This window comes from Taeniopygia guttata, chromosome 3 (genome assembly GCF_048771995.1).
Source record: "Taeniopygia guttata chromosome 3, bTaeGut7.mat, whole genome shotgun sequence".
Lineage (NCBI taxonomy): Eukaryota > Metazoa > Chordata > Aves > Passeriformes > Estrildidae > Taeniopygia > Taeniopygia guttata.
In genome coordinates, this window is record NC_133027.1 from 14,776,970 (window position 1) to 14,801,977 (window position 25,008).

General features: G+C 37.0%; 1 long non-coding RNA gene across 8 annotated transcripts in view; it reads left to right on the forward strand.

Moving 5' to 3' along the window:
• Window positions 1–25,008, forward strand: part of LOC121469662 (uncharacterized) — a 160,701-nt gene that overhangs the window by 101,193 nt on the left and 34,500 nt on the right. The window contains exons 4-7 of one of the 8 annotated variants that reach the window (XR_012054845.1): window positions 2,053–2,118; window positions 6,960–7,173; window positions 8,206–8,322; window positions 9,339–14,098. This is a non-coding gene — a long non-coding RNA (uncharacterized lncRNA). The other 7 variants (XR_012054848.1, XR_012054844.1, XR_012054843.1 and 4 more) reach the window with 7 other exon arrangements.

Here is a 25,008-nt window from a genome sequence, read left to right on the forward strand (position 1 = left end):
TTTTATTGGGATCATGCTCTTTCCTGTACCACTTTTCTCCTGAGCTTCATCTTCTGCATCTTTCCAGCTTAGCCACCCCCAGTGTCCATTCAATGATAACCCCACTGTCATCCACAGAACGTCCTATTAGCTCCCTCACCATATGGATCTCCAATCCCCTGCACAAAACATTCTCCTCTACTCTGCACAGATCTGTGCTCGCTGCCAGGGCAGCTCTGTGTTCACTAGCACAGCTCTGCCAGCATTTTGGTATGAGCAGGCACTGGTATTCTCACACTGCCTCACACTGCCTCACTACTACAGTGTTTTATCAATTGTGGAATCACAGCAGATATAGCACATAAAGTTCAAGAAATTGCATCAGGACTGGGTGGAATAATATTTAGTGAGGAAAACCTTCTCTTAATTAATAATAAAGAAATGAAAATGAGATTTTCCCCAGAAACTATTTTACAAAGATATATTAAAAGCACTGCGGGTATTTAGGTTAACTGTGCAAAAGTTAGGGGCTGCCTGTATCCTGCATAGATAGTGTTTAGCCTCAGGAACATATTCTGGCTGGGTAAATTCCAGAACGCTAAGTATGTTTTATGTAAAAATAGAAATGTGCCCATTTACACGTTTGAAATGACTGATTATGAGAATTCTGAAGCATTACTTTACTATTTCTGGGTGAAGTAGAGAGATTAGAAATTCCAGATTTGCATAAGGCATTCATCATAATGAGTAGAGAGAACACATAAAGAAAGAGGTAGAATATATGTAGATAGGGTTGATAAATACAGAAACAAAAAACTTACTGTTATAAGCAAATTTTATTTTTTTTTTTTTAATAATTATAGAGCAGTAGTGGGACCATTGGAAAAAACAAAACAAACTACTGAACACCTGACCTGCAGTGCATGACCCAAAACTTGATGATATTAGTAAACCTTTGGGTCACTGGGCTGTTTCTGTAAGTCCTTACCAATGAATAGTAGGAGACAAGATGGAAAGGTGCTGGTTGCACACTGGTGTTTTGGTGCTTTGGGCACTGCTGAGCAGTGCTGGCACAGCAGCAGCACTGTCCCTCCTACATTCCTCCCTCATCAATTGGGCTGGGGGTGGGCTGGATCCTGGGAAGGGACACAACCAGTCCAGATGATCCAAATTAACCAAAGGGATATTCCATACCCTACAATGTCAGCTCAGATATAACAGTCAGGAAAGAAGAAGAAACTGGGGGCGTTTGTTATTTTACAGTGTTTGCCTTCTGTAGTCATCAGTCTGTGTGCTGAAGCTCTGCTTTCTGGGAATTGGCTGAACATTCCTCACTGATAGGGGTACAGATTAAACTTTCTTTCCCCCTTGCTTATGCATGTGCTAACTTTCCCTTCTTTTGCTTTAGTAAACTGCCTTATCTCAACCTATTTTCCATCTTATTTTCTCTACCATCTCCCTCTGGGAAGGGAATTGATAGATTGGCTTGGGGGGCTGCTGGCATCCAGCCAAGGTCAACCCACTACACTGCCTTTGCATATCTCTTTTGTTTTTGCTTTTTTTGAATGACATAGATATAGTGTATATATATATATATATATATATATATATATATATATAATATGTGTATGTATGGCTATACTAAAGACAATTAATAATTGATAATCCTAGAATAATTGACATTACTCCAAATCTTTTATCTTAGTATTTGAGAGCAAGTAGAATGACAATAAGCTCTTAGAATTGAAATCTCAAAAAGTGCAAGGCTATAAAAATCATCATTAATATTCTGAATTGTATCTGAAAGCACATTCAAAGCCAGAAAAGAATTTAGTGCAGGTGTCAGCAGGATTGACATAAATTTTTGTTCTTCATCCAATTAGAGTAAACAAAACATAAGAGATGATGATCTTATTCTAGAATATTGAAAAGGAGATATCTTTAAAAATTAAGACTCTCTCTAATTGTGAATATCTTGGCAAGTAAAGACATCTATTTCATGAAAGAGCTTTACAATATTTACAATATTTTTATTACAGATTGCCTGCAATATTTCTATCTTCTGTTTTTCAGACCTGAAGACCTATTTTGACTCTTCCCAGAAGCCATAAATTGAATACTCCACCAGACTTAACTTCAGTAAGTATTGGCTGTTTTTATCAAAGGTTTATGCCACATTACGCCACTATAGAGACCCAGGGGGCCATTTCCCTGGTTTAGGGAGACACAAGAAGCTTCCCTCAAAAAGCTGTTAGACCCCATTTGCTTCTTTCCCTGTTCTTATGTCTGTTACTGTGTCCTAGAGTAGTCTTATTAATATTCTATCATAGAGTAACAAAGTCTTATTCGACTCTTGTTTACCATTGGATTCTGACAAAAAGCATCTGAAATGAAGAATATTTGTGTTTTCAGTGCATAAAATTCAATAAAACAGAAGAAATAAGATAAAATGATAATTTTTTTTTTTGTGATGTTCCTTTATGGCAGCAAAAGCTGGGAGTCATCTGATATTTTAAGTTTGCAGCAAATTATGTCCCCAGAAGATTTCAGTAGCTGAATTGTCATCATTTTCCATTTGTGTATTGAAAATCTATCATATTAACTCTCACATTCTATTATTAATTAAGATATGAAGTAGAGCTCTGAAAGAAGTATTTCTTCTTCCTAAACTTGACAATGAATGCAGACCAAGTTTCCATACTGAGATCTCATTCCTTCAGTGGGATATGTAGAAGATTTAAATTAAACTAAAAACAATATGCATATGGCCTCATGCCACTGTCCTAGGTTTTCACTTTCACTTTCTTGTAGCTTTTATAAAAAAGCTATATTGTCTTCAAGAATTCTTTCTCCAGTCCGGACACACTACCCAAGAAAATACTAGAAATGACCGAAACAGCTTTATAAGGTGCCACTAGGAGCTGTAATCAAGCTGTTCCTAATAACTTCATGAAAGAGCTGGAACCTGCTTTCCATGGTGCCTGGGAGATGTGCACTGCCAGTCATCTCTCCTAACTTCATACTAAAGTCATCCAACTTTTCGGCATGGAAGGGACACATCAGCAATACATTTCCATTAGGGTACAACAAAAATTTAGATCTCTAGGCTACAGTTTAACTTGGCTACAGTTTAACAAAAAAAAAAAAAAATTCTGATTGACATTTGCAATACATATTATCTCAGTCTATTAAAAAGAGAAAAATTTCTCTCTTCCCAAATAGGGAGCCTAAGCAATACAGCTTTTACAAAGACAAAGCCATGGAACAATGATACCATTCTACTAACAGATTAATTTTCTTTTTAATGAGAGCCTGTTTCAATAGAGAAACTTAAATGATGAAATATCTTCAATTCTCCATGAGAAACTTCTAAAATTTTTCAGTTTGCACTAAAAATTATTCAGTTTGCACAGAATTTTCCTTAGATTTCTGCATAATTCCTAAGAAGTTTTGTCCACCTTTAGCACAGAGATTTCCTTCCCCTGTAAACAAATACCTGTGAAACTTGTTAAGTAAGTATGCATCTGTCACATCTATCTAGCATGCTAATTTTCATAATGGATGACAACTCACAGGTGCCTCTAGTTGTTTTGTGTTAATTTATATGATCCACAGAGGGGATCTAAATTTTCCACCATTGAAACTTGGCATAAAAAGCAAGAAAAGTCTTATAGTTAAAGCAGATACTTGGTGAACTAGGCAGCAGAGAACTTGTATGTGAATAAAATTCTCTGATTGTACTTAAGTGAGTGGAACTTAGAGAACAGTACCAACTACACATTTCTCATTTTTTTAGCCGTCTAACTTCAGTCTATAGGGTCTGATTTGTCAAAGTGCAAGTGCAGCCAACAGAAACTGTGCTTTGAATGTATAAAATGCAATATAAACACTTCAAAAGGAGATTATACATTTTTTATACTGGACACTAAGAATTTCTAGAATCTATTGAATTGAATCAATCAAATGGCAACAAACCTTATTTAATACAGTTGTCATATTACTCTGTTTATTTTACAAAACTTTATGGAAATAAAAATTCACTGTTTTATGTGAAAAAGAAAAAATTCTGAGTGCAAATGGGGGAAATGGCACAAAATATATAACACTGTTTTATGAAAAGCAGTTGAGTGTAAGTCCACATATTACAAAATGAGATGTTTTAATATCAATTATATTCAATCACATTGGAAAAAAGTAGTTAATTACCATACAATAAATATTATAATGCAGCAGGATTAATAATTTAATTTTCAGTTTTCCATTAAAAATTTTAAATGCTTAGTTAGAGCTCTATCATGATTTTTTTCCTTTCACACTCTTTAATAAATATCTGGATTTTATTTAATAAAAATATTCAAATTATATGTGAATCACATAAAATTAAAAAAAAAATAATGTGACTTGTGTTACAGCTTAACTAAATACACAAGGCATGCATCTCTCTTTATATCTGGAGAGAATTAGGTAGCCCTGTGAGAGTGGGATACACTTCTACACAGCTGTGAAGAAATGCAACAAAGCATTTCTGTGATTCTATTTTAAGACTGAATTACTGTAATTTTGATGTATTTAGACCCTATACATCACAGCAGAAATTTGTGCACTACACAAAGTAAAAAAGAAAAAAGCTTTCATTTTAAACTGGATTCTCCTTAATTCAGGGATGTTCTATTGACTTGTGGCTCCTGATGTTGTTGTATTGTTCCTAGAAACCATAGGTTTTAGATTATTTTTAGCCTTTAGGCAGCACAGAATACCAAATAATACAAAATAATGTAAAGTCAAATAAATCCCTTGGTAGCATTGTGTCAGCTAGATACATTATACTCTAAAAAATAAATTAATCTTGCCCTTAATTCATTGTTGTTTACTACCTACATTAAAAATGTACTAAGAAACTACATGTTTTACATTTTGCAAGATTTTGCTATTTCTTTCCTTCAACAAATAAAGCAAATTTATTAGTTATTTATAAATATAAATAATGTAGATATTTATATAAAAAGCTTATCTGAAAAAAACCCTAGTACAAGTAGATTCCAGCTTTACTCAGAGAACAATATTTCACATCTTTATTTTTTAATACAGTGGTAGTGAATATCAGTCTTAGCTGCCTCTTCTGAAAGTTAAAGTCCTCTATTTCTTCAAAGAAAAAAAAAAAAGGCCTCTGTGCCCATGGTGTAAACATGCTTAGCTGGCCCTTGAGGGCCCAATCCAACCCAGCTGGAGACAATGCCTGTTTTTTGATGGAATTCAGTGTATAGTTGAATTGGGCCTTAAGGGTAGGGCTGACTAAAAAATGAGTTTTATCAAACTCAAAAACTTAAAACTCATCTAAGCCACAGTCTAAATCCCGTCAGCTTTAATAGCAGCTGAATCTGCCCTCAGCCCGTGGCCATTCTCTGAATCTTACCAGCTAAATGGTGTTTACTGCAATACCAGTAGGAGTATGCAAGGAAAAGAAAAATCACAATAAAATTCAATGTAAAGGATAAATAGATTCTTTTACCTCGAAGAACATTGCTTTTCTAACCACAGTCTACAAATCTTGTGATTTTCAACACTTTGTGGATGCTCTTGTCAATATTACAAAGTGTGATACAGCCAGACACATAATTGGAGAAGTCAACATGGATATTTCAGGATATGCAGAAAAAATTTTCAGTGTAATATTAGTTTTGATAGAAAACCTTTAATATAGCTGCTAAAGTAAAGGAATACCTGCATAGGATGCTGAAGGCTGAATTCATTACTTCAATTAAAGCAACTAGATCTATACAGCTCCATTCAGAGATGTGGAAGTCAGCAGCTCTGCTTGAACATTTCATTTTCATTCTGATAATACTGACATTCTCCCTATGAACAGCTTTAAATGGAGAATGAAAAATAATAAAATATATTCTTATTTTAATTGTATGCAAAGAAAAGAGGAGAGTAATCTAAAATGTGAGAGTATAAAATAATTAACAATCACATAAAATGATAGCTTTGTTATGCTGATTAAGACACTATGAAGCTTGATACTGAAATTCATCAGAAATTCATGCCATTCTCTTTGTATACATGTCTGTAAAATTAGGTAAATTCGGATTATAGAAACACAAGGAGATCTTGTGGATTTGGATTTTATTTTAATTTATGAAGGGCTAAGCAAATAACATTTTTTCTATAATCAGTGAGGGAAAAATATTTCTGTTTCTCCCTAAAGGAAATTGACAGCACTCATTGAATTAATCAACAATAATTCATGGATTAATATCAGTTTAGGCAGATTTGCAGATGTTTTATATCAGGAAAGCAATACAAACCAGATTAGTTGGCCTGTCTCATGACTTATGAGCTTGACAGCAAATGGAACTAACAATTTAGTGGCAATTGAAGAGATAATCCTTTCTTGATTCAATTTTAGCCTTTTCTTGAAGATACATAAAATGTTTTCCAGCTAGCAGAAGAAGTTGAAGAAACTTTGTTTTTCTGTCACAAGTATGAGGAAAATATGTCATTCCAAGATTCACTCTCTGTAATGAGTGGGTTATGTATGGTGTCTAAGACGAAAGTTTTATCTTTCACAACAGACTTTGGCTAGAATTAATCCCTTGGGGATTAATTCCCACTCTTTAATATCGTCTGAGTGGAGGTTCTCTTTGCTGGTACACATTAAGTAAATACAATTTTATAACAATAAAGCAGGTTCAGCCAAAGTAATAAATGAGCTTCCCCAAGGAAGAGATACTATTCCAATAAATGACACCGAGCAAGGAATATGGTAGTTCTCTGTGCAACCTGGAAGATAGTAAAGTTTCAAAGTCTGAAATTCAGCCTGGCGTGGATAGGTCTTCCACTTAAAGGTGTTCAAATTCCCAACAACTTTTCAATGGCAATTTTCTCCCTAAAAGGCATATTTCAGTATGGATACTACGGAGGGTTCTTATGTGCTGCAGGGTGCTGGGTAAGCAGAGGTAGGAAAAGTCTCTCTCTAGTCTCACAGATGTCAGCAAACTCTCCCAGAATCACAGTATCTTCAGGGATAAACAACAGAAACTTCAGCTCATTCTGCTATTCTGACTTGGCCTGCTCTGAGTTTGTCAGCCTCAGGTGTGAACAAGGGACAGAGATTACAGTGACTGTATTAGAAGTACCAGAGAATTGTGCTAGAAGGAGAGACAAGAACTTTCTCTCATCAGTGAGATTCAGGTAAGTGGGAGAATTTTCAGTAGTTTTTGTGGTAAATTTGTCTGGAATGCCTTTAAATTACAGCTCCCACCCAATGCAAACCAAAACAAGGAAGCACATAATGTTGAAAATTCTGTTCAGTCCATTGTGCAAAACCATGACAACATTCTGTTTCTCTGTCACTGGGCACATCAAAATGTTTGTTGAGACTGTGACTCTTCAACCCAAAACATTCTCTCCCAAGAACTCTGGTTGGGGAATCACTAAGCCCATGGATAATATCTGAACACCTGAGAGGCATCACGTAGACATTTTTACACCTATTTCTATGCCTGAAGAGTTCTTAGTGTTTTACCAAAGCCATCTCAGGTGGCATTTCTGCTGTACTTGCACTACTTGTAAGGCTTGTCCCCCACTGGTTCATGTGGGTCCTGTTACAGGAATTCTCATAACATGCAACCCAAATAATGGATTACAAAAATTTAAAGGTATATCCATTAAAACCTGAACCACTCATCCCTTTGCATCAGACTGAGTTTAACAATGCAGTGAACTGCTCACAGTGCCCTTTCTCTGGCCCCTAGGCCTCTTAGGGTCGGGCCTGCTCCAAGTGAAGCTTTATCTATGAGGTGCAGTCTCTCCAGGGTTACCTGACCGTCCTTGGGCTAGTCTCATGCACAGCCACTGATTCTTCAAGGTGCTGCAACATGAACTCTTGGTATTTTGAGGTGTATCTTCTCCAGAATGGATTTATCCTCAGGTCCCTTCCAAGGCATACCTGCTGTGGCACAGTGTTGAAAACATTTTTGGAAATGTCCATAGTTGCCATCTCATCAGAATTCAACACATTACAGAAACTTGTGCAAGATTTCCCATTTCTCTTCCTTCTTCACATAGAGCACAAGGCAGGAAGGGCATGGAAAAGGGAATAGTGACAGAAAAAGGAAGTTTCTTTCATAGCTGTAATGAAGCTTTCTCAGAAGACATATCAATGTCGGCAAATAGTGGCCCGTGTGTACTTGAAATGTAACAGTCCCTTTCTCTTTTTGGTAGGTATAGTTTTTTGGTTCTTCTTTCACTGATGAGGAGAGGAAGAAAGCACATGGACGAAGAATCACAATAAGAGGGAAAATGATCTCTACAATTTTTCACCTTCCTAGATTCAAAGAGGTATATGAGATTAAGATTGTTAATGCATCAGTATAGAAGAATAGAGACTCTGACTCAGTTTTTGACTTGACACTGACCTTTTAAACACACTTGAGGAAACAGCATGTGTTGTGCTTATTCAAAGACCAGTAACCTGCAAAAAAATCCTTTTTCTGCATCTTCTGATATTTCACAGTCTTGTCAATGCATGTTCAAAAAGAAGCAGTCCTTGACTTAAAAAGCAGGTCCGTGTTTAGCAGCTTCAGAAATGTCCAGCTGGTTAGAATAAATGTGGCAATGTCTGGAAGGTGGCAGCACATGATGGTAGAGCAAATAAAGCACAGCCTAGTGTTTTATTGCAAGGTACTATTATATTAACTACAAAAATATTTATGACCCATAGTCAAGGCTCATTGATTTCTGGCTTCCCACATTCCCACAAACTTGTTTTGCTCAGTTTGTTGCTGAAGTTCCTGATTCAGCAAATCATGTGAGTGTGTAATAGCATGAACTTTTTTGATTTGTCTGCCTACTGGTAAACTACTAGTGACCTTCACAACAGTAGGGATGGGAGGGCAACACATGATGACATGGCAAAATAGCTTGGACCAGCTGCTCTTGGCAGGGGAGGTCAATATTCCTGTTCTGTCCATCTCTTCCTTTCCTGCCTCCAGTAAATCTGCATCTGCAGAATTATATGCTTAAATACTTTTAAATTCAAATAATTCCAAGAAAAGCCCCAGTTTCAAAGCAATTTGAAAACTATGAGTGAAGTCAGCTATTGTTTATGTATTGTGTCTATTTCATAGGGAAAACACCCTTGGGAGAGGTCAGAGCATTAACTATAACACAAGGACGTTAATTTGGATTCTAATATGCTTTCCACTAGTGTTGCAGTCTTAAAATTTACACAAAGTAATACAGAATAATATAATAAATCTGAAAAATGATCCTAGTGTCATTCCCATCAGTCTTTAATAATTTACAGCTTTCAGTTTCTATCCAGTATTTGTACAATAATACTGGTTCTTTTTCAGTCAGTTAAGAATGTGATGAATCAATCCGGAAGCCATGTCTATCCACATGAATGACAAGAAGGTGATCAGAAGTGCTCAGCATGGATTCACTAGAGGTGAATTATGCTTGTCCAACCTGATTGCCATCTGTCATGACGGGAGAGAAGTGGTTATTGTCTACCTTGACTTCAGCAACCCTTTCAACACTGCACAGCAACCTCACAAGCAAACTCAGAAAGTGTGGATGGGATAAGTAGTCAGGGAGATGGATTGAGAGCTGGCCAAATGGCAGATCCCAAAGGGTTGTAATCAGTGTCACAGGGTTGATTTGGAGGCTGGCACAAGGAGTGTCCCTCAAGGTTTAATACTGTGATGAGATCCAAATGCAAACACCTGTTGGACAGGAAAGCAATATGATTTGATTTAACTTTCTTACTACTACTTAGAGAATATTATAGATTTCTAAAGTGGAAATTCAGAAATTGCCAGAAATAATGTCAAAAATATCTTTTAGTGGCACGCTTTTGCCTTTTTAGTAGTATTCTAAGGCTATTATGAAATTATCCAGGCTATATCCAGGTATTTCAATCTTCATACACAACATTGCCAAAACTGCCATATCACTATCAAAACCACTTCAGAATCTGGGATAGAAATGTGTTCCAAGGCTGGTACTCTGCTCTTTTAGCTTGCTATGCTGCACCGCTATGCTGCAGTGGAGAAGAACAGACATCCTCTGGACAAAGACATTATCCTTGTACAGTCTGCTGCTACAGAATTATTTTGAATACACCCATGCCCTAGTTCAGCAGTGGTTTTATACAGGGAGGTATTTCCAAGTAAGGGTGAAGTAGGAATTTGTGCAGAGCTCTCTCTGAATACATGAATCTCCCACAGCAAGCACACTATCAAAATGAGGTCTGATTTATCATTTATGCTTTTGTTAGCCAGAATGGTCACAAAACATCTGTTTCAATATAAAAGATTGTGAGCTATATAGGAAAGGTGCAGGCATCACAGGAGAAAGTACTTAGAGAAAATTGCTTATTGAAATCCCTGCAGCTGGCTGTAGTTTAGAAGAGTAGAAAAGAATCATTTGGTCAGTGAGGGTTAAAAGGGGTATAAGGATAAATGTAGAGGGAGAAAATAGAAGATAAAATTGACCTGAGAAAGGTTGTAGTTGAATTTGGCTATTAAGAGCACTTTTATTTTAGTTTTTTAAAAACTATTCTCCAATTAAATAGCTGAAAAACAGCTAATAAAATGTATCAATTAGTTCAGCATAGACTCACATGTTAATTAGAAACTTCATAACTATACAAAATTAAACAATGCAGTACATAGAGGGGAAAGAGAAGAGGTCTTTGCCTACAAATACAGTCATCAAGAAAGAGAAAGAAAGGCAAAATGTTGTCTACTGATCCAAAATATTCCTAATAAGTAGGAAAATGTGTCAAGTCTTTTAATTAACAAGGGCCGGGTTCCATCTGTATTTACAGTGTGTGTCCAGAGGTGGTCAATGTTAAAGATGATAATAATTAATTTGGCTTCAGACGAAGCCCAGAATTCGCTGATCATAGTGTACTCAGAGACACAGGCACCAACAAGGGAGGAGAGCACAAAGCACTTTGCTGGCTGTTGCTGTTCTGTGACATTGCTCTTTTCATAAACAACTTCAAGCCAGACAGTATCAAGAAAAGTACATTCTCATACTAATTTCACACATACTGTTGTGAGGTTTCATGGATTCAATGGGAGTGATGCCTTTGTGTCAAATCTCACAAAGTGTCTTTTGCCATCTGCTTAGAAGTGTAACATTGCCTGCACAGAACAATTCATGCTGCTTGTTCACCCCTTCCAACCTTTCAGGGGTCTGGGTCTTAAAACTAAGATTCTTAGTCCAGAGATATATTAAAGCAGTTCTTGTTCTCAGTCGTGTGCAGGGAGCATGCTGCATCACCTGGAGGATTCCTGCCAGGATGCTATGAATCATTACTCCAGATCCTTAAGCAAAATCTCATTTGTAAGGTATGAATGTTGCCTTATTTTCCCTTAAAACATTTTGGGTTAGGGTTTTTTTTTACTGCATTTTGTCTTGTCTCTATGAGTGATTGGGAGGCCTGTATACATGCTGCAGGCTGTTGCTGATTCACCTTCAACTGTGACATTTCCCATACTGGCATCTATTGCATTGACACAGAAGGACTTTATAAGCTAGGATTTATACTAAATTTTTGTACAGAGGCATCTATTATTCCAGCAGTTTTAATCAGGCCTTGCTCAACATGCATGAGCACTCTCAAAGCACATTATTGTGTGTGCAGATGTTGCAGAAGCTGTATACATCTGAAAAGGGACAGAAATTAAACCAGAAATTATTTCTGTTGAAGTAATTAAGTTTGTAATGAGGTGACTAACTATGATAACATCCTTGCACAAATCCTTGGAAGGTGAACCTTCTGTGTGATTGGTAAAATATTTCAAAGTTTATAACTCTGTATTTCTCCATCTATACTGCAAAGGCACACTATCTATGGAAAGGGTCATATTTTAAAAGGGAGATTGTTCCTTGGACCCACCTACTCTATCTTATCACTGCCTAAAGGAAATTACAACAATTACTTCACTGGGAAAGTAATATTAAAATAAATATTTATATTACCTTTAATAATATTCAATAGGAAAAAAACAGAGATACTTGGTATCATCTGCATAGCATATTTCCTTTCACCCTCTGAAATCAGCAGCACAATAAAGGGCTGTGTCAATCAGGTGTCTGGAACTGTTGCTACAGTTCTGTGTTTTCTCTGTCCCAGCCATTCAATAAATCTTGCAAGAATTCATAATCTATTAATGACACAATCTAACCAAAACTCTTTTCTGAAATTTTGCAGTTGGACAAAATGATATAGTCAGATGTTCTAAAAGAAATAAATATGTTTTTAGTCATTTGTGTCTCAGTGTAGTTCTGAGCCAACAGTGGAACAATTCCATATGCTGATCCATCCTTACTCTGGCAACAGTTCTGTTGCTGTTGGCATATATATTCATATGGCTAAGTAACTTTCAGCAAGATCAAATTTTTCATATCTGGAGCTTTATTCACAGATCAAGACCTTTATTATGCATAAGAGAAGCTAAGGACAACAAAATAACAAACTAAAACCCTATTAAGCTTCAGAACCCAACTGAGAATACCCGTGTGCCAGGCCAAGGGAGCACATCATTATACCATTAAAAGTTAGCACTTTATCTAAGAAACATTATTAGATTTTCAAATATCATTATCAAGTCATAAGTAAAGGGTTCCAGAACTTTTTCTGAAAAGTCACTACTTAGCTTATCTTAGATGACAGGAAATAATGACTAATAAACAGGAAAATATAAAAAAACCCCAAACTTTTGGACTTAAAATTTATACTTTATATTGAGAAGGCATCCTAGTTATTAAGAGAAATTTAAAAACCAAAATTTGCACACAAATACTTGGCAATGACTTACTAATATAGGAAAAGTATAGTAGCATCTTTTAAAAAAACTTTAAAAACACTGTGAAGCTATTTGTAAAAAAAAAAACCTAGAGTTGCCTTAGAACACTTCTAATATACTGTGTCCTTGCAATTAATCTATTGTAAAAATCAGATCTTAGTTTTGCTGAAAACATGGCATCTAACTGTACCAAAATTTGGCACATGGGAAATAAATAAGTTGTTTTGATGATATTTAAGTACAAGAAACACATTTAAACACAAGCAATGTTATATAGCTCAAAACCATTAATATTGTAAATCAAGTCAATTAGTTAATTATTAGTATTATCACAGAGCCCAGAGATACAGAAAATCAAGGTCCATTCTGCTTATGAGACATCCTCTGCTTTGAAGTGCTTTCCATCTAAATAGACAACTCAAACTGGAAAGAAAATCATTGCAGTGGAGTAAATGAAGCACAGAGATTTCATCACTTGTTCTTTGTATCTGAAAAGGTTTTTGAGGTGTTGTACACTGCACCTACCTACATTATTTTTATACATATAAAATATCTATTTGATGTAGCATGATGTAGTACATAATATATTCTAATCCAAATAAGTATTAATAACCTTAATAGTCTGCCAGGAACTATCAGGCAGTCTATGATGGAGTTACCTCAAGACTATAGAGGGTAAACCATCATTATTATGACTTTATTAAGTGACATATTTTTCTTCAGTAAAAGATTAAACGTTTGACCTTGTAATGAGAACACCCTTTTTGCAGTTATGTTTAAAAGTTATAGGTGGAATTATTAATAATAAAAGTTCATAACCACTCATTACAGAATATGATTGAGATTACAGAATATGATTTAGTGAAGGAAAAAAAAAAAGACAGAAGTACAAAAATTTGACCTCTCTGTTGAAATTCATTACTTTTTCTTTGGCCCAGCAAGTGTACAAATGGACAGATAAAAGTAAGTTGGCTGCAGGTTTAATATGTATGTTTTATTTCTGTTGATTTGGAACTGATATATACCTCAGTTGGCTTGTTCTGCCACCAAATCTCCTCTCAGGATCCCATTATGAGAGGTCAAGACACATTAGTAGCTTGTCAGGTTAGTTTAATATTGCCTAGGAACAGGTGATCCTGACCTACTTGTGTTAAAAATCGGCAAACAAAGAAATATCCTAATAAACTCTAAATATGTGTTCATTGCTTGCAAATGGAAAATGTAATCTTGAGATAATTCAGCCAAGAAAAAGAGAAAAAAAATGAATTTGAAGGTTTTTAGGAAGAGTCCATTACATGTCATCACAGATATATTCCATAATCCGGGAAGAGAATGACATTAGATAAAATTTCATTAAGCAAAAGCAACAATAAGAAATCATAGTATTTTATGAAAGAAAGAGGTGCAGAGGTGTTCAACAATGTATGTAAGTTAAAGGTTAAGGATTTCAATATTTTGATAAAGGATTTTAATATTTTGATAAAGGAAGATAAATGTCATATGAAAAGGGGAGACTGACTCTTAGTGCGGGGAGATTTTCTGTATCTGTTTGTTGTGTTTGTCTGTCAGCAGCCATGGAAAGCTTGTGAGACCCTTGTGCCTGACCAGTCTTTCAGTGTCCCATTATGGGGACACTTCACTGAACAATTCTGCTGAATGGGAGGGGGGTTTGACTGACTTGTTCAGGAACACACCCCAACAGCAAAAGGGAGAATCTTTAGAGAGTCTTCCCACTTTATGATGACTCAGCAGGTCTTCGTCTTTTGGACGTGTTCCCTCCTGCCAGTGACTGCCAGAGCTCCTGAAGAACTCACACCAACAGTTTATGGAATAACACTCTTAATATAAAATTGTGACAGGTTAAGGTTCAAGGACTGTTGTTGATAGTAGCTGACTGCAAAAACAGATCTAAAGCAACACACAAACAAGCTGTAATCCCCAATAAAAGCATTCAGCACACAGAGTGTGGTTCTTACCCAATTGGTGTCCCTATCGGGGAGAAGACAGATTCAGCCTTGATCCTGGCAGCTATGATCGACTCTTCCCTAACTTTTTTTCATTCTCTACTTACTTTTTATACTATTTCTTAGTGTTTGGCTGGAGCTTGTATGATTCTAGGCATACAAACATTTGTTACTGATTGGTGTAGAATTCTCTTGCTTTGCTTTTAAAGATAGAGTAAATAAAATCTAGAGTACATGACCAGTGAGGAATGGCTGTGCCTTGGCAGTGGTACCTTTGGGTTGTAGGTGTATGTTAATGTAATACTTAGGTTGTAATGAGCCAAGTCCATTTGAGGAGAGCGATTTCAGCACAGCTGTTGGCTCAGCAGCAGGACATCTCCTCCTCTCTCCCCTGGCTGACAGGTGCTATGTGGTTTTTCAGCTGAAAGCAGCATTGAATTCCCCTCCCTGCGAGGATTTCAGCACAGCCTGGTCGTGGTGCTTCCACTCTGCTCCACCTCTGTTCCATCCCCTTTAGCAGGAGCTGTGGCTGCAGATTGTCAGTGTGGGGAATCACCATGGAATGAATTACAAGCACGGCAACTGCATTCCATCCAGGGAGCAGCAGCTGTAATTTACCCTATAATTTATGTGCTGTTGTAACTTCTGTTAGGGTGTGAATGTAACTTCTCAGTTTCCTCTAATTTTACCCCAGTCATCCTTCCACAATAAGCAAACAAAGAAATCCATGGCTAATAGAGGTAAAGACAATAAGAGGAATTGTTCTATATTTTTATTAAATTATAAAAATGAAGAACAATTTGAGTTCATTAGTAGATGGACACAGATTGCTTAAAATACTGCAGAAAAGCCAGAAGTGTTCAGTATTTTTTTCCCCAGAATTTAAGAAATAACAAGGTGATTGATTACAACACACAAGCATGACAAAACACTTTCCAGATCATTAGATTAACTGTGAAAGATATTAAGCAACATCTACTAGGTATAGACTTCTAAAAAACTGCAGGTTTGGCTCACTTACAAATAGGATTACTAAATGAGCTAAATGTGAATTTTTCTGGCCAACTATTTCTCATTTGTATTAAATCTTGAAACATTTAAACATCACAGATATCAGAAGACTATTAACATTCAAAGAAGGCAAGTAGATAACTCATTGACTCAAGCTTCATTTGCTGTGGTGTTAAGCTATTTGGGAGAAAAAAATGTACAAAGTATCCTGAGGAGTTTTAAATACACATCTTTAATTTTGGCTGTGGGGTCCATCTGAACTATCTCTGCTACATATTCCATTCCATTCCATACAAATAAAGTGTTCCTTTTCCCTGTGACCATTGCAGAACAATTTTGCCTTCTCTAATGATTTGAAAGGACGCTTAACATAATATTTTCTCTTATAAAATGTTACATTGGTTTTCAATAGGATCAGACTTTTAAAAGGGTTTTTTTTTTTTTTTTTTGATCTCTTGGAAACCTTGAATACCCGTCCATTTTGGATATTCATCGGAAACTTCTTTAGAACATCTTTAAGAGCATGCAAAGATCAAAAAACATACAAAATCTGGTCTAATAAATTTCAGATGTTAATGTTTATTTTCAGCAAGCTATATTTATTATCTGTAATGTAAAATGAAGTAAAAATAGCTCACCTTAGCAATTCTAATAACGAAAAATCATATTAAACCTGTCTGTACTGAGCTTCATTCACATCAATTGTGGTAATTTTTTTCAGTTTTTCCTAGAGAAATTAATTAATTATGAAATAATAAACATATTGTTCCTTTACTAATCCTTATTTAGAAAACTATTAATATTCAAAAGTATTATTACTATGCGATAAAGGCTCTTCAGAATGTGTCTTTCTGTCTTTTGGTAGCCACAGAGTGTGTTCAGACTAAATTCACAGTACTACTGCAATAACAGCATTCCTGCTTCTTGAAGCAGGGAATTGTCTGTCTTTTAATCCCCCAACAAAAAGCTCATGTTTTCCTCTCATGACCTCAACTAAGATGCAACCAAGTCACAGATTAATGAACTGTGAGCTCCATCAAAGGGGTAGTTTAACATACATTTTCTCTGGAGCCTTACCCATCTGCAGGCAGATTCACTGTATGCAGCAACAGTATAATGTCATTTGTACACCCCAAGCAATCTGCTTTTCCATCTGTGGTGTCTCTGGATCTTCTTTCTGTTGAATAGCCTTGGGGAATAACAGATTGCTCTTTAAGGCTATGCCTTTCATAGGAACAATACATCTCCAGATGCTGGCTACTGATTTAGTTCTTTAACTGGAAGGCTAAACCTTGTATGGATGAGTTAGCTCATCCATGGGTTACCATGGCTTTCCAGCTGGCCAGCTTTCACAGTGTAAGTTCCTCCAGTTGAAGGAAGACTTTTTTTTTTTTTTTTTTTTTTTTTTTTTTTTTAACTCTCCACTTCCTAATCAGTATATTAATTAGCTGGCAGATTAAGAGTGTTCTTTCTATATCCTTCAAAGCTGACCAGTTTAAAAACATGAGCACACATAGCATTTGCGCCACTTATTTTCAAAAGTAGAATCTTATACCTCAACTTGCAATTATCCTATGTTCTTAATGAGCCATCATTCTTCAGGTTTTGTTTCATCTCTTCTGTCAGTTTCTGATAGCATCTTCATTAGATGTTCAGATAGAACATAATTTTATCTGTTAACATTAGTAATCCTTTTGCCTATACTCCAGAAAAGCCTTTTTCTTTCCCCTGCATACTCATTCTCACTAGTAAGAGAGCGTCCTCTGCTTCCTTTTAGACCAGTCTCAGGTTGGTATATGATAGCTGCCAAACTCCTGTTGTCACATCCTTTAAGGTTGGAAGGAATGTCTGATGGTTATCTGGTCTGACCTCACTCCTGCACACAACATTGCAGGTGTGCCCACATTCCTGGTTCTTGGTACTGAGCTGCTGCTGTACAGTGCAGCACAGCATGCCAAAGTGCACTTCCAGCATCAAGAATCATCAGGGGCAACAAAAGTTTAATTCTCACTATTTTGGTGGATCATCTGCTTCTTCTCTCCACTACTTTACACTGGCCCTTGCTGGTCCCTGTGAGACAGTTCTCCAGGCTGCTCAAGCTGTTTTACAACTTTTTCTCTTGCACTCCTGAAGCGCTGCTTTTCTGGTTGGGCTGTCCCTCTTCTCAGCTCCACATTAATCAGGATCCAGGAATCTGAACTCCACTGCTTGGCTGAAAAGTGTAAAAGAAAATAGGGAGCCATGAGGCAAAAAATTGATTCTGGACCTCTCAGCTGGCCTCCAGTTTGTCCTGCCTTACTTCCCCTTTTCCCTCTTCAGTGAATTTTCCGTTCCATTTTTCATCATCTTCCAAATTCAGCATGGTCTTTTCTCTCAAATCATAATTCTTAGAGAAAGAGTAGTTTTGTGCCAGATCTTCCTATTCTTACATGCAGAAGTCTTCATGCATCTGGGTCACCAGCCTGCAATGAAGTTCCAGCAGTTAACTTTAACAATGTTTCAAAATGTGTTTCCTGGCCCACTGCAGGTGGCAGGTGCAGTCCCAGACCACCTCACATATTACAGCTGCCACACTGCATTAATACTGCAAACTGAGCATGCAAAACATCCCATTAGCTCTAGTGCTATAACAGGCAACCACAGGGAGGTGATTTTTTTTATTAAAATCAAACAACCATGTAGGTTGGAAAAAACCTTTGATATCACTGTGTCACACTGCCAAACTATACTGCAAAGTCAACCACTAAACCATGTCTCCAAGTGCCACATCTGTCTGATCTGATGTTGGAATATGATTTCCCATTTTGATTACACTTGTTATATGCTACTTCTTTCTCCACTAGATGTTCTTGTTCTAAATTGAAGACAATGAGAAAAATCTTTCCCATTGGGGTAGGACATATACCTGTGAATATATATTTTGACCCAATATTAGAGGGTTTTGGACAGTTTAATAATATTTATTTATTTATGTAAGTATATTTAATAATGGGAGAATCTTACATGAATATATCAAACTTTAAAAAATTGAAAATTTATTTCAATTTTATTCTTATCTGAAATAATAATCTTATTCTCTCTAAACAGCAGTGCACACTTTTATTTTCGGTGTCTATTCCTATGTGCTAATGTCCACTCCATTGCTCTTAAGCTTTCTGCAAGACACAAAGGATCAACTGACTCTTGTGCAATTTCTTTAGTATAACAGACTTCCAAGAGACAGGAAAAAGGATCAGTTTTACTTGGTAACTACAGCATTGTAGAATTGCTAATAGTATTGCAAAATCCTTTTAAATTATGCTACAGCATCAGGCAAGGCAGCATTTTCCATCCATGAAGCACGTGTGTACACAAAGTCATGCATAAGGCAACTTGTTTGACAGCAAGATACTGACTACAGCAAAGCAAATAAACTGTGACATTAGCACAAGTACCTGGAAGTAGAACTGGCTCTACTAAGTAATTATTTTCTTTGCTCTCTTGTCTTCCTTGTTTCCTTTGCACCATTGTCACACACTGAACAGCAGTAGTGACTTATTAGCTACTTCTGTTCCATAAGAGCACATCTCATGGTTTTTGTGGGGCACCCTGTGCTGCAGCAGTTACTGACAGTCACTGGTTTATATTGTTTGCATGATCTGATGTTACAGCAATTCAGTGAGAGATACATCAGACCAACTTAATGTTACAGGCAAAAAAAGCTCTTGCCAGGTATTTTCCATTCATTCTGATGCATATTAATAAAACAAATTAAAATATTTTTAAATCTGAGACAATTCCGAGGGCTGTTTTGGTAGGATAGTTTTATTATCATGAGGTAATTTCAGTTAAGTGAGATTGCCTCCCACTATCAGCTTTGTCTCTAGACATCTCTGAATGAACATGCTGTGCTGAGAAAGGGGAGGGTCAGTTGTCTGTGCTGATTAAAAGCTGAACTTGCAGCTGATTCTGAGTTAGAGGCACATCAGCAATGTATCAGCAAATGATGATACCTTTGCTAGAAGAAACTAAGTCAAGGCAAACAACTGTAAAAATCAAAATAATTTTTTTAATGTTTACAAAAATAATTCAAGTAGATGTTACTATACTGTTTTTCCTTTGACCTAACACTCACTCAGAAGCACTTAATACAAAATCCTCATAGTCATGGACAGGTGATAGTTTAGCAGTATCTACCTAACATTTATATAATTTTAATTTTGGAATACAAAGTGGTTCTTAAAAATGTTTTAATTAGCTGTTATAATCTTTGTGCATGGTGGCATGTTCTTGTGAGACAAACCCTTTGTCCTATTTTAGACTCACCAGACAGTGATCAGATTATCAACATCATGTACCAGGGTCCATTAACAGAACTGGATGGATTAACATTTGATCCTGAAAAAGATTTGCAGCCTGACGCTGTTTCTAATGCAGCATTTAGTGTATAGTGACTCCTAGGGGCTGCCCAGAAGAATGAATATTCTGAGGTCTTAATTCAAATTTTTTTCCAAAAGGAAATAAATTTCTAATTTTGGAAAGGATGATTAAAACTTATGTAAAAACACCGAATTCCACCACCTGTGAGATTATGAGCAGGAAGATGCAAGACACCAATCAGTAATTTCACATTCTTTAGAATGCTGAGTACTATTTAATTCCCTTTTTCTCTGGTCAATCAATATAGCACTTTCAGTCATGGTCTCACCATGAAGGAAATATAATCTAGATTCATCAAATAGAAACATGGGATATAGCTCTAGCCAAATACCATATACATTATTTAAAACTCTAGTGAACTGCTTGCAGACATTATAAGGGCATTTTAAACATTAATAAGTCAATTTCAGTAAACAAGGAGATAAACCAAATTCACAGTGGTTGTCTTGGGTATTTAGAAGGTTTGTCTTTTTCTCTTCAATTCCTTATTCATGCCTCTTTTTCTCTCTAACAAAGAAGAATGGTTTGCACATAAATACAGACGTAGTTTCAGATTTTGTTCCCACTATAATGCTGTCCAACCAGGATAATCCAGAGCATGCCATTGCTCTTACATCCTTTGCACAACAAATTTCTAGAAACTCTGGATTAACACTCACAGTAAAATACACTTATTTATTATTTTATTTGGTGATGAGATAACTACAATCTCTCAATTTTTTTTCTTTTTTTAAGACAAGGTTGATAAGACTAGGTAGGTATTCTGTTGAGAATAGGACAGGATAAAGAAATGTTCTTTATCACGTCTTTAGAAAGGAAGAAGGAAATCCAGTTCAGCTATAATGTGTGGCTGCAGCAAGTTATGAGAAGCTCTCTGGGCTGTAGGATGCAGGAGATTAAACTCAAGGGTGTTTGATTTTATTCTTAGATATACTAAATATATGTTATTGCTCTGAGTTGATGAAAAAGTAGAGGTAGGGATCAAAAATCACAGAAACATAACTAATGAATGCAGTGTTCAAGAATAATGAAAAGTTGCTGGTGTGACATGTGAAGGCACAGTCAAAAAGCTGTACAACCATATCACTGTTATCATGTCACACAACAGGGAAATGTAGGTGTTGACTCTGGTTGGACTCCAGATGCCCAGCAAAGATGCTCCATTGCTCCCTTCATGGACAGGGTTGGGAAGAGAAAATGCAAAAGGCTTGTGGGTCGAGATAAGGACAGGGAGAGATCAACCACCAGCGACTGTTGCAAGCAAAACAGACTCCACTTAGGGAATAAAATATTTGATTTATTAGCAATCAAATAGGTGTAGTATAATGAGAAATAAACTTAATTTTCAAACATCTTGTCTCCATTCCTCCCTTCTTCACAGATTCAAATTAATTCCCAGATTATCTCCCGTCTCCCCTCCAGTGACACAAGGGGACAGGGAATGGGGTCTATGATCAGTTCATTGCACTTTGTCTCTCCTTTGTCTTCAGGGGAAGGACTCCTTGAAGTCTTCCCCTGCTCCAGTGCTGGGCTGCTGCTGTGGGGGATAATCCTCCATTAGCTTCTGCAGCATGACATAGGCTGCAGGGTATGAACAGCTCCAGTGTGGATCCTTTTCCATGGGGTGCAATCCTTCAGGAGCAGGTTGCTCCAGTTTTGATGCCCCATAGGGTCACAAGTGCTGCCAGCAAATCTGCTCCAGTGTGGCCTCCTCTCTTCATGGGGCCACAGGTCCTGCTGGGAGCCTGCTCAAGCAGAGGCTTACCACAGTCACAGCCTCCTTCAGGCACCCACCAGCTTCACTGAGGAGTACTCCACGGGCTGCAGGTGGATCTCTGCTCCCCCATGGTCCTTCATATGGGCTCTAGGGGCACAGCTGCCTCTCCATGGGCTGCAGGGGGATCTCTGCTCTCCTGTGTGTCTCCATGGGCTGCAGAGGCACAGCTGCCTTACCATGGGCTGCACCAAGGGCTGCAGGGGAATCTCTGCTCCAGCACCCAAAGTACCTCCTGCCCTTCCTTCTACACCAACCTTGGGTCTGCAGGGCTGTTCTCACCTATTCTCACTCTTCTCTCCATCTCCAGCTGCCATTGTTCAGTGGTTTTCCCCCTCCTTCTTTAACGGTGTTTTCCCTGAGGCATTGCCACCATCACTGGTGGGTTGTCCCTTGGCCAGTGCATATCCATCCTGGACCAGCTGGCATGGACTTTGTCACACAGGAGGGAAGCTCCTGGCAGCTACTCAGAGAAGTGAAGTACTCCTTTCCCGCACTACCAAACCCTAACTGTGCCAAAGCCAGTAGCTATCCCATATGTGGATGCTAAAGGCAATGTTACACACACAGTGTCCTTAACACTGTCCCTCATTTTTCCTCTGCAAACCTTACGTCTACTTTTAAGAAGCAAGAATTTTTCTTATCCTCACAATTAATGAAATCCAACTGTCATCTTTTAAATCTATCTACTTAGTTAGTGGTTATTTCCTTTCTAATCCATCTGAGTTAATTCTTTCCACTAAAGTCTTCAAAAGTGTAGCTAATTCTTCTTAGTGATTTCATGGTCTTTTTCATGTTCAAAACATTAAACAAATGTTAATCAATTAACAAATATACAGAGCTACAAATCTGCAAATCAGTAATCAACACTGTAATTTAGTTTATTAATTAAGATTTAATCATTTTTATTTTATCACAAGATCAGTCTTAATGAATTCTTTGCTAAATTTTGAAGGAAATTTGCAAATGTAATCATAAAGAAAAAGGAAATTGCTTCAGAGTGTTGTAAAGTCAAGTGAAATTCTGACATCTAAAAATGTTGAAATTATAACATCCGCTGTTTCTGGTTGTTCTATTTTTCCAGCTGATGCATCCTTCCATGCTCCTTCATGATAAAATTATGCAAGCAATGAATACCAGCGCATGTACAACTCACAGCTGCTGTATTTATCCCCACATTTATTTTTTAGACACAAATCAGTTCTTCACCTGCAGAATGGTGCTGAGGCATATTGGTACTAAAAATGCAAAGTATTTCATGCAGTTACAAGGGCTTTCTCTTCTGTCTAAGAAAAATTACTGTGTGTGTCATTAAAAAAAATGCATCAATATCTGTTCCAATGGAGTTTCACTGCATATCTTAAGTACAGTTTGTACTTCATAGCAATTATTTTGATGAGCATTTCAGCCTTATAGGGGTAGGATGCTTCCTCTTTCATGATATAGACTGCCTGTATCTTTGACGTGAAAAAAGAGTGCTTAATGAAAATACCCTAGGAAGTACAAATCATTCTCTCTATATATAAGGGTGTTTTTGATGGAGGTTTCTGGTAACTGGTAGAGATTTCTTGTAATTGACTCTTTGATGATATATTCTCAAAGAGTGAATGCCAGGCGTCTTTCCAGATTCTATTGTTTTTTCCCATCTCTTTCTTATTTTGGTCCATCAGACGCAGGAGAACAATTACTCTCACTCAGGCATGCTTTTCTGTTTATTTTTAATGGCCAAATAAACAAAATAAAAATGGCCTGTAGCCTTGAAAATCACAGTTGTGATGTTTTCTAGTGTATGTAGCAGTGTAAAATAAGCAAATAACTGTCTAATTAATGGCTAGTTTAGCTGCAATCTTGGGAAAAACAGTTTGCTAGGAAACATGTCCATGTTCTGTGTGACTATTAGGTGATTTAGATTATTCCATCTAATCTGGATCTTGTCCAAGTAAGTTTCCCGCTCTAACCTCACTTGTTCAGAGAAATCATATTTTGATATACGAATACAACCTGCTTGCAAAACCTTCAATTTTTTTTATCTTTACACCTAAATCTGTTTTGTCAAAGAGACTTCTGCATCTTGTTAGGTTGAATAACCTGTAATATATGTATCAGTACTAGCTAACCAGCCCTCTGCAGTGGGTTCCCTGGGGTAAACACTCCAGTGGAGGAGTTGATGGTCTCAGGCAAGTGACCCCTGCTCTATGGGCCTTGTGCTTCATTCAGGCTTGGGAAGGTTGAATTACCTTTAGCACAAGTAGCTGGTGTATCACCAGCCCCCAGCATGCAGCACTGTAGGGCAGGTGCTGGCATGCCTCAGGCTGCTCAGTGGCACTCTGGTGGACATTGCCCCACCTTTCCAGAAGATAAATGCTTGTTTTGACACACAACAAAGTATGTGAGGAATACTGAACCTCTCCACAGGTGGAGTCTTTAGAGCAAGCTGTGGGACTTTCCTGATGCTTCATAAAAGTGGGGTTCCCAGCATCTGAAGGGATGTAAGATTTATGTGCTAATTATATTTCTCTTCCTATTTATATACTTTCGTAAATCAATATTGGTACATTATTTGCTGTTGCACCTTTTGGAATGAGATCCAGGCAGAATTCTGCACCCTTCATTCCCTTGCTGCAGAGCATCCTCTGAGCCTTCCCTTTGCTTTTCATTATATGGATACCTACATATAGATGCCATATAGATGGTAAAGTGGCACATGTGAGTCACTGCAACTTGCAAAATAGCTATTTGCATGAGGCCAGGCAAGCCAAAGACAAGTATAACTGCATTCCATATTGGTACAAACTGGCATAGTTTCACTCAGTTTATCTTATCTAGGGATTCTGATTATGAATATTTAAATCTGTTTATATAAACAAGCAAACTGCAAAATGCCCCAAGGCCCATATTTTGGAATACAAAAAAAGTGTTCTTCCCAAGAAGTGTTCCCTTCTAAAAGAGGATTAAAGTAACCTTACAGTTCAGAGAATCATGGAATCATGGAATATGCTGACCTGAAAGGATCTTCAAGCCAAACTCCTGGCTC